This window comes from Gavialis gangeticus, unplaced genomic scaffold, assembly GCF_001723915.1.
Source record: "Gavialis gangeticus isolate Ggan-Ray unplaced genomic scaffold, GavGan_comp1, whole genome shotgun sequence".
In the NCBI taxonomy this organism is placed as follows: Eukaryota; Metazoa; Chordata; order Crocodylia; family Gavialidae; genus Gavialis; species Gavialis gangeticus.
Window position 1 is genome coordinate 39,729,191 of NW_017729024.1, and position 10,455 is coordinate 39,739,645.

General features: G+C 41.5%; 1 protein-coding gene and 1 long non-coding RNA gene across 2 annotated transcripts in view; one reads left to right on the forward strand and one right to left on the reverse strand.

Annotated features, from left to right (window-relative positions):
- Nucleotides 1–10,455, forward strand: part of LINGO2 (leucine rich repeat and Ig domain containing 2) — an 880,510-nt gene that overhangs the window by 543,501 nt on the left and 326,554 nt on the right. The window lies entirely within an intron of this gene.
- Nucleotides 8,323–10,305, reverse strand: LOC109297331. Its single transcript, XR_002097286.1, has 2 exons — nucleotides 10,196–10,305; nucleotides 8,323–10,115 (listed from the first exon to the last, which is right to left on the reverse strand). It is a non-coding gene; the product is annotated as an uncharacterized LOC109297331 (long non-coding RNA).

Below are 10,455 nucleotides of genomic sequence, written 5' to 3' on the forward strand. Positions count from 1 at the left end.
AGAGTCCCTTCTCAGGGTGGTGGCAGCTTACATTACCCCCAGGCTAGCGATGTGCTCCAGGAAGGGGGTCAGCTGGATGCGAGGCACCCTTAGGGAGGCACTCGGAGCTTGGAAGGTGGTCGGGCACAGTGAGGTGGGTGGCTCAACGCAGGAGCACCCCCTACTGGCCCGCCACACCAAGGCCAAGTACAATGGGAGAATGACGTCCCAGGATTTGCTTGAAAAGCATCTATGGATGCAAGCCAGCATTTTGCTCACTTTACTAGCCACAGCATCACATTGAAGGCTCATGTGCATCTTGTGCTTAATCATGCCCCCAAGTCCCTTTCATCTGTAGTGCTAACCAGCATAGCTCTGCTAAGCCTATAAGCATGCTGCAGGTTTTTCCTCCCAAGGTGGAGAACCTTGCATTTTTTGGTGTTAAACACCATCAGGTTCTCATCCGCCCATTTCATGAGCCTGTCAAGATCTGCCTGGATCACCTTCCTGTCCTCAGGTGTGGATGCTTTACCCCAGAGTTTGGTGTCATTGGCAAACTTGGCTAGCCTGCTTCTGACACCATGGTCTACATCACAGATGAAGATGTTAAAAAGTAAGAGCCCTAGGACAGAGCCCTGATGGACCCCACTGGTCACAGGGCACCATGACGATTGATTTCCGTCAACTCCCACCTGGATGGAGGGAGCCTGCAGAGCATGCTGAGATGTGTGGACAGAGCCCCCCTGACTGCTCAGCATCAGAACTGTAAGCTCTCTTCTGTTTAGGACCTCACTATTTGGATGTCTATTTAAGCATCTTTGGGTAAGTTTTTCTACCAGAAGAACAAACCTGTAAGAATTCTTCCAAGTCATTTGAACATCTGTTTACAGCCAACATATATGTCTCTGCTCTCATCCTACTCCAAAGCCCATGAAGGTTAATGGAAATATTTCCACTGACCCCTCAAAAGTAATGTCACCATTTGTGTGGTTTCCCTACATCTGGAGTCTCTTCCCCGATTCTCTGCACTATTACCTCTCTACTTCTTCAAACGCCTCTTCAAGTGGGCTTTTCTTTTTGACTTGACCCCATTTATTCAGTATTGGTACTCCAATTCTAGTTTGAGAAGGATGCATATTCAGACTATATGTTACTGCAGATAGTGGACCAAAAGCTAAAGCAGCTGACCCAAGAGTGGCCCTTTCATGTTAGAGGGATCTTCTAGTGCTGTAGACCTAGGATCACCACCAGTTATGCTGCAAGCATAAGTGGTATGTTGGGGAAAATGCAAAGTGGCCAACATTTTTATATAAGCTGAATCATTCCACTGAAACTACTACAGAAATCTTAATATAGAACATCCCTCAGCAATTGTGGAATGGGGTTAGCCTAAAACACAGTCATCTTTGGATAGCAACAAGGCTACTTTTGTTATTTGTCCATAGGTGAGTATATTAGCTTTTTAAAACATAACCTGGCAGATCTGTGCTAATAAGATTTCAGTCACCTCAATGTTCGCACAAAGCAACAGGAAGCATACACAAACAAAATGAATCACTGAAAAGATATAAGGGAATAGTTTTCACTTTTTCATTAAATATACAGATTTATCTACCAGGGGACTTGGTATTTATAGATACCTATTGGAGTCAGTCAACAAAGTGTCTAAGAATCATCAAAGTGCATCTGGATTTATCTTTACAGCAGCACAGCCCATTTTATGGGTGGGAAACGGAGGAGCACAGAGATGTAAGTGACTTTTTCAAGATATTCACCTGTTGGGTCAAGCAGGGTTGGCAGGGAGTGGAGGCAGCTTGCACTAGCTCAGGTCAGCACGCGGGGGCACTCAAGCAGCCTCCAAGAGTGCTGCTGAACCACCACTCCCCCAGACCCACCCACAGCTCTCAGGCCACAGACCGGGATCTCAGTATTGTAGGTGCTGTATAAACACAGAGAGAAAAGACTGTGCTTGTCCTAAAAAACTTAAAGTTTACATGTAATGCAAGAGGTGACAGAGGTAGACACACAGGGGAATATATGGAAACAATGAGGTAATAGGCAGTGGTCTTGCAGCTCTGCAAAGGAGAATTATAAGGAGGGTACTGAAGTGGCTGTGCAGATGTTACACCCAAGCAGGAGACACATGGAAGTAAACTTAGATGGACTGATTTGTATATAATAATTTCCACAAACATTGAGATGGCACTTATGATGCAGCAGCTGTGTACTGATAGCTTCTTTAGAATAGTGCCTTGGAAACTGAAGCTCTTGGCAGACATTAAAAGAACTCTATGATTGCTATCAGAGGAATTTTATACCCTACCCCAAGCATCACACTTCCTGGCATGCCAGACATTATCCCAGTCACACTGCAGCAGAGTGGGCCCAGTGGAATCTTGCAGATCAGGTAGGATATGGCTCTGTCCCTGAGGCAGGGTTGCCCTGACAAATTCCAACCCCCCGTGCTGTCTGATTGGCAGACCCAGCCCTGGGATAGCTTTGTCCAGTTTCAGACTCAAGGCTGCCTAGGGTTAGAGCCAACAACTGGCTGATGGTTGGCCAGCTCTGGGACAGCCCAGTTGCATACATAGTTTTTAGAAATCCTAGGGCCCCAGTATCAGGGAACCTCTCCTCCATCCTGGGTTCCCATGCCTCAAGATGCCTAAAACTGAACATGCAGCCTGGCTTCCCCAGCCCAGCATTTTAAAGTGCTTTGCCTTGAAGCTGCTACTGGGAATAAGGCAGGAAAAACTGTCAGGCTAGTAGGTTCCTAGGTTCCCCTCCAGTGGAACCCACTGACTTCTCCCCACTGGGGAGACTTGTAACATACTACTGTAATAGCCATTTTTAACATTAGGATCAGCCAGTACTGACAGTCAGCCATCTTCTGCTGCTCATTGAATTTCTGGTGCCATACAAATAAGTCCAAAGATGTTCCATATATTTTGTGGAATATCTTTGTGGCTGGTATACCACTTTATGGTACCATAAATTGGCTGGACTGGTTGCACTGTTCCAATTTATGGTGCAATTAACACATTAATCACAGCATAATTGTAACATTCACCAGGGACTGGAGTAACCAAAGTACGGCAGTCATCCTGGAAGATGAGAGACTTGCATTTGATGTTTCTGTTCTGCCACTGAGTTTTTCTGTGACCTTGAGGAAATCACTAAATTCCAGCGTCTCAGGCACCTAACTCATGGATTGCCTTGCATTTGTGCCTGCATTCCACACCTGTTAAATGGGGATAGTAATATTTCCCCACTTCACAGAGAAGTTTTGGTGATAGATATATTAAAATTGTGTGTTTCCCAGTCACAGTGGTACCCAGGAAGGGAAAGTAATGTATGAATCAAAGACTACTGGTGCAGTTTTCATAGGTGAATATTTATATAGCCATAACTATCACATTATATTAGACACCTGCAGAGGTATAACAAGCTGCTTTTACACACTGGATAGGGGCAGCCACCATTTCTGTGCCCACTCTAAGTCAGCACCCAGGGCTCTTGTTGTTTTGCTACTGGGTGCCTGATTTCTAGGGAAGAGGATGAGGGAGATGGTTTGAATTTTGCTGCCAGGGGAGTAATCAACTATAAGATATTTGTTGATTATTTTTCCCAGAAAAGTTTTTAAGGCTCTTTTTGTGATGGTTTTTTCATAATGATAATCTGCTGTTGGCATACAAATTATCTGTTGCTATCAGTAGCCTTGTTAATAGCTGTCTAAGTGACACCTGTGTGAAATTTCACCTATATATATATTTAATACTACAGATGCCCAGTTTGTTGAGCCTTGTGTATGTGACTAAAAGGCTAGATACGAGAGAAGAGGCATGCCTTCCCAAGGGGTTTAAAGTGCATCTAAAAGCTATCAAGTGCAGCAAAATATAAGATGCCTTTCCTACTTAGTGTCAAAATTCATGGTGTTTTCTGTACGTGATCTGAAATAAACACATGCCACTCCATTTTTTTTCATCTTGGCTGGATTTGAAAAATGTCATAGATGTGGGTTCTCCTGCTGTAGAAGCTGAATACTTTTTGTTAGAAAAAATATGTAGTTCTGTCTGTATTTGCAGCTCTTGTGCACTTGCTACTAGCTGACGGTTCAGCACTGAATACTTAGCAAAGAAATGATTAGATATGCGAAGTAAATTAGTTGATTTTTCTTTTCTTTTTTTTTTTCCAACCAGCCATTTGATACTTCAAATCATTCTTCTGCTGTTAAATGCCCCAGTAACTTCCATGGAAGTTTTGCTTGCCCTATGTTCCCATGGGGTTTAGTAAGTATTGAGTGTGCTCAGTACTACACAGAGTATTAACTGATATGTACAATTCAGAGTGTCCTGCTCCTCTGTTTAGAATTCCTGCCTGATCAAACAGGCTACAAGACTGACACTTTCATCCCCAACATTGAAGAACTGATATTCACTGTGTAGCAATGTACCCATGTGCCAGAAATACAACTTTCACACCTATGTTATACAAGGACAAGAGGTGCACTGGGACTTCTCCCACGCAACCAACTCCATAGCACAAGGCCTTGCTGTAAGGCAGCTATAGTGCTATCCCATCAGAAAAAAAGCCAAACAATTCTTAGTTACTGCCGGAAGAAAATAGTACTCTCGCACTGTGCTTGCATGAGTGGGAAGTTTTAGTTGTTAGAGGCTCAGGTAGGTTTTTGTCTGCCACAACATGTAAGTTCTGAGGCTGAAGGAGCTATATGAAGAGAGACTGAAGGAGCTAGGCATGCTTAGCTGCGGAAAAGGCACATAAGAGGGGACGTGATAGCAGTCTTTAGATGCTTGAAGGGGTGCCATAAAGAAGGAAAACAAAGAGGAGGATGCCAACCAATGGCTTGAAGTTGCAGTAAAGTAAATCAAGATTGGATATCCAGAAAAACATCTTCACTGTGAGAAAAGTAAGGCAGTAGAATAGACTGCCTAGGGAAGTTGTGGTCTCTCCATAACTGCAGGTTTTCAAGAAGAGGTTGGAAGGCCACTGATCAGGTGCTATGCTTATTTTCTACCTTGGGTATTTCTGATGCTTCTGGGCTTTGTTTGCTCCCTCAACCTCCTCCCTACCCATTTTCTCTGCTATATGTGTCAGGATGTTTTTAAGCCTCCTTAGAGGCATTGGGTGTTGGCTACAGTTGGCTTCAACTGGGGTGTGCTGATTCTCCTCCTAGGAGCAAAGCCAGAGGTTCCTGGCTAGAGGGTCTTGCCCCTCCACTCAGGCTTAGACCAATTACTGTATTTGGAGTCAGGAAAGAATTTTATCCCATGGTCAGATTGGTATGAACTGTGGGGTTTTTGCTTCCTCTGTAGTGGGGAACATGACCCTCTACCCGGGATCTCTTGAGCGTATATTGACAACATTTTATAGAAACAGGATGTTGGTTGCTGTGGTTCCCCTGCTTTACTTGTGGTAGGTTAGGGTGCTAGATCTATGTTGTGTCAGGGTTGAGGGTATTCTTATGTACAGTTTAGATTATGGTTGTATGGGATGGTTTGGACAGAAATTCACAGATTTCATAGACATTAGGGCTGGAAGGGACCTCGGAAGATCATCAAGCCCAGCCCCCTGCCCCAGGGGCAGGAAGTCAGCTGGGGTCACAGGATCCCAGCAAGATAAATGTCCAGTTGACTCTTAAAGGAGTCCAGAGTAGGTGCTTGCACCACCTCTGGAAGCAGTCTGTTCCAGGTCTTGGTGGCTCGGACTGTAAAGAAGCTCTTCCTTATATCCTGCCTGAAACAGTCTTGGAGAAGTTTGTGACCATTTGACCTTGTCATTCCATGGGGTGCTCTGGTGAACAGACATTCCCCCAGATCCTGATGTACACCCCCTATATACTTATAGGGGTGAATGATCTTTCCTCAGACAGAGGGTAGGACTAGATGACCTCTGCAGGTCCCTTCAACCCTGCTTCTCTACGACTCTCTTTTATCAATTTTTAAAATATCAGAAGGACGAGAGAAAAATATAATTCTTTTATTAAAGGCAGATATTCATTCTGCCTATTTGAAGCTCAATTTAAATGTGCTGCTTCCTTTGAATGTGAAATAAGAAGCCAATTTAATGTTAATGATCAAGGAAGAATTTTTACTTCTGACTGAAAGAATTATAACTCATCTTTTCTTTAATGGGAACAGTAAGTAAAAATAATTATTCATGCATGCTTGCCATCTCATTAAGCATTTGATGTAAAAATCTCTCCAATAAAAACTCTAAGTGGATTTTTTTTGCAAGGTTGGGATTTAGAAGGTTTATTATTTCCATTAGGCCTTGGAATTTGATTATTCAATCAACCCACTTCAGTCCAGAAAATCTCTTATGGCCCATTAAGTTAGTGATGTTGCTTGGTTTGTAGCCTGATTGTTTAAAGAAAAAGAAGATGTTCTGATAGAAAGACTGTCACTCCCTCCCAACCATTTTTTCCTTCCCTTTCTTTTCTAGTTTATAACATCCTTACAGCAGATCAATTGTGATGAGCATATTTTTAAGCGTTCTTAAAACAGCTGAAATAGGAGGATGGGGAAAAGAATTCAAAAGGTGTAATCAAGATAGAGATAAGGTTGAGGCTGGCCCTCCTCCTAAGGTAATGCTGAACTGTTTAATATTAGATTGCATTTTAAAATGCCTTTATTTTTATTCAAATTAACCATTAATGATTTGTACAGACTATAAAATTATCTGGGATAGCTTTTTGGGGAACTGAATAGATTCACTGGAGCTTGATAAAATTTGATGCTGGGAGAGGAGCCAAGTTAGTGAATTTCAGACCCATGCTCAGTACCAGGAATGTTCTGATTTGGTAGCATTTTACACTGCTTTTCATTCAGTCAGCAGAGGTGTAAAGTCCTTATTCAGGAGCATACCTCGACTCCTATTCTTCAGTGACCATCCTGATTGCTTTCCCGACTCACAGTCTAAGTTAAAGTTATTTAAAGTTATCCTTAAGTTGTTTCTGTGCCTAACTTCTGTTAAAATCGGTAAGAATTAGGTGCCAAAGTACTTTTGTGTATCTGGCTTTAAATGGAAGCACAAGGCACAAGCAGGTAGGGGTCACATAATATGGTCTTGTTTCCTAATTTTTCTTGTTGATTTTTCCTTTTGCTACCAGTTGGGTTGCATGGGAAGTAGCAGAAGTGGGAAGACTAGCATTTCCAGGACCAACTAAAATATAGTACTTTAAATGCACCAACCTGCTCTGAAGAATTGAAGGATCCTCTGCTAAAAATGTCAACAGTATTACGGTATCTTGTATACATTGGCACACTTGCTGTTATTACAACAGGTAGAATTGAACTGAGAATAGCCACACATGGAAATTTTGAACTAAACCCCAGAGTAGATAGTTCTTTGTAGTCACACCTGGCCAAAATAAAGAAATAAACTGGGAGGGTCAGCAGCTTTTCCTTTGTATACTGTACATTACACAGTGGGTGCATCTATGCAAGATGTTTACTGTGGAGTAGATTAATTAGCTCTGCAGTACATTGCGTCTACATGTGCAACCCTATTAGGCTGCAGTAAACTAATTATCTCCACAGCAGGGTAGTACTTGTAAATACTTTTTTTTATTCCACATCAGCGCATGTGTAGATGCTGACATAGCTGGCTAGGGCATGAGAATGCTCCAGTGTGGGGGCTGCCTGCTGGCTAGGTTGAACTGCATCGGAGCAGTGCCGGGCCCCCTGCAAGCTGGGACTGCTCCAAGGTGGCTCAATGTGCTGCGGTCCCAGGTGCACATGTAGATGCAGCACCCAGGAACAATAAACTTAGCACCACAGTTTAGTGCATCACCTTAATAAGCATGTATAGACATACTCAGTGGCCTCCTTAAATCCTGTTCCAGTAAGGAAGGGCAAACTTAAAAGGCATGGAGTTAAAGGGCCTGGAGGCTCTTGCCAGACTTTGAATGCACAAAGTAGATAGAGGTTGGGCAGATTAGAATTTAGGTACGGTGTCTTCTGGTATTAGATTGAAAATATAAATTGCCTTGGCTTGTTGGTGATACTATTTTTTTTGCTTGGAGATAGTATTGTTCTGTCAAGCACAAAAAGCCTTGCACTTGCGGTTGATCAGTAGACCCCAACTGGTACTTGGTTCAAGCCAATATCTTTACATCCATTGCTTCTATATATCCCAAGATCCCTATCTTTGGCCCTAGATTTCTACATTTAATTTCTGTTACCACCAGGGGTTTTAAGAATGTTGGATTTTCTCTACCTGAAAATCTTTCACTAACAAAAAATAAAGTAATATTAGTACTATCCATTTCTTTGTTTCTGTTAGTGGTTCTGTTTTTTTCCCCAGAAAATAAGCAAGAATAAGCAATTTTATAGTACAGTAACAAATTTAATGGAGTTCCCTTTCTGCTATATATTCCTTGCCAGATTGTAGATTTTCCCCAAAAGTTTTGGAGTTTGGCTTTAGCTTGACTAAGAGAATACAACTGTACCAAAAGTTTGCTGAACTTCTTAAACCAGAACATCAACTGTTGTCAGTCAGCACAGAGCCACTGAAGTCAGTGAAAATACTGTAATCTGTCTTGTACCTTCAGGCTGGAAAATGTATTGGAAAACTAAAAAAATGTTCAGAATATGTGCTTATTAATTAGACTGGTTTGGGGATTTTTGTTTTGTGCGTTTTTATTATGTATGCCCAAACAAAAATGCCAGTTTCCAGGCTTAAGCACCCTCAACTTTTGGAGAAGTCTTGCTTTAAATGTTATGTTTCAGCTGGTTTCTGATTTTCACTGAATTTGTAAGAAGCATCTTACAGCATTGGAAAACCAGCACTGGAAAAACAAAATTCACATGTGAAGGATGGTAATGAAAACTTTGCAAGAGAGAAGCCTTTCATTTTCAGCCTTTACTGGAGCCAGAAAGTGCAGAGATGTGTAACAATGAAAAATAATCAAGGGGAAGAAAATTAACTTCACTCTTTGGTCCTCAGAGAAAGATTTTTATGAAACTGAGGGCAAAATTCTGACAGATTTTGGCCTGAGCCTCTTATTTACCTAGCCTTATTATTGATGTCATTTCATAGAATTTAGATTCTGATTCAACACGTCACAGTTAAATCATATGAGAAATCCCACTGACTTTAAGTTAAGCCTGTGCTTCAGTGACTTGCTGAATCACAGCCTTGGTGTCATTTTTTCTAAAGACTTATCAAACTTTCTTCATCAGTGGAGTTATGGTATTTCCTAAAAGATTTAAAAATCTGTTGTCGTTTTACCATTTTCCCCTTGAAGTGCTGTTAGTGATGGTGAAAGCTGACTGACTGACAGCCTTGCAAATTGACATCCTGTAGGTACCAAACAGCTAGAGCCTGGATAGTGTCCATACAAGCTTCCCCACACACTCTGTGGATGCTTTTCAACATTTCTTCTATATCATTAATCTCTAAACACAAGAGGGTTTGTTCTTCCCCCCAGTCAATTCCATATTTATCTGGAGAGTCTGCTAATATTGTACCAATTGTACAGTAGAAACCATCAAGCCCTTTCATGCAAGCCATGCATGTTCAGATGAGTCTTATCAAAATCTAAAATCTTTCAGCCAATGCTAGTCAAACCTGAACTAGTGACCTGAATCTTAAATAGCCTCCAGAACTCAAAAACCTTTAAAACTGGTTTTATGTCACACTTTGTTACCTTAGCTGGGTTACAAATATACAGTTATTACAGCCAGATTTTCACTGTGGCAATGGACGTTTTTAAAATAATTTGTTTTAAAAATTCATTACCATCTGGCATTTGGCAGTTTATTCAGAAGTCTTGAGACTTTTAGAGCCAATTCCTGCATTTTTAAAATGGATAAGAATTCAAAAGAAAAGCCAGTTCAGTTGCAACATATTTTTTTTCTTCGTCTGGAAGTGAATGCTGGGTATTTAACATTTTGTTTCCTATCACTGATGGGAATATCTGTGTCACCATTTCAGCTGTGTCTTCTAACATCAGCAACTCGTATGTATAGTGAAGCAAAGCATCATCTTCACTCTTCTTACTGTCAAGCCATTTTTTCTCTCTGTGCCATCTTCGATGAGACCAGAAAACTGTTAAAATCCAATTCTGATGTGTCTCTGCCTGTTCAGTGCTTCTGAACAGTTCCAGTGTGACAGATCTGGAAAATAAAATACAGTCTATGTCAATGGGGCAAGCCCAGTTCAGGCAGCTTTACAGTGGGGATGTGGGGGGTCCCACATCATGCTGATGTATCAAGGTTGACTCAGCCATGTTCTCATTAGAAGGGATCCTGGTTTTCCCTGATAAAAAAAATTGCAAAATCTCTGATAACCCCCCCCCCAAATCTGTGATTAAAATGAAAGGTCATTATATATGTATATATAGGTATCAGCTGAACACAGGGTTCTCTTGATATATTTACAATTTTAAAGCAATTTGGAAGCCTACCACTACTTCAATCACTATAATAAAATAAATTCTAAACATCTATAAATTCT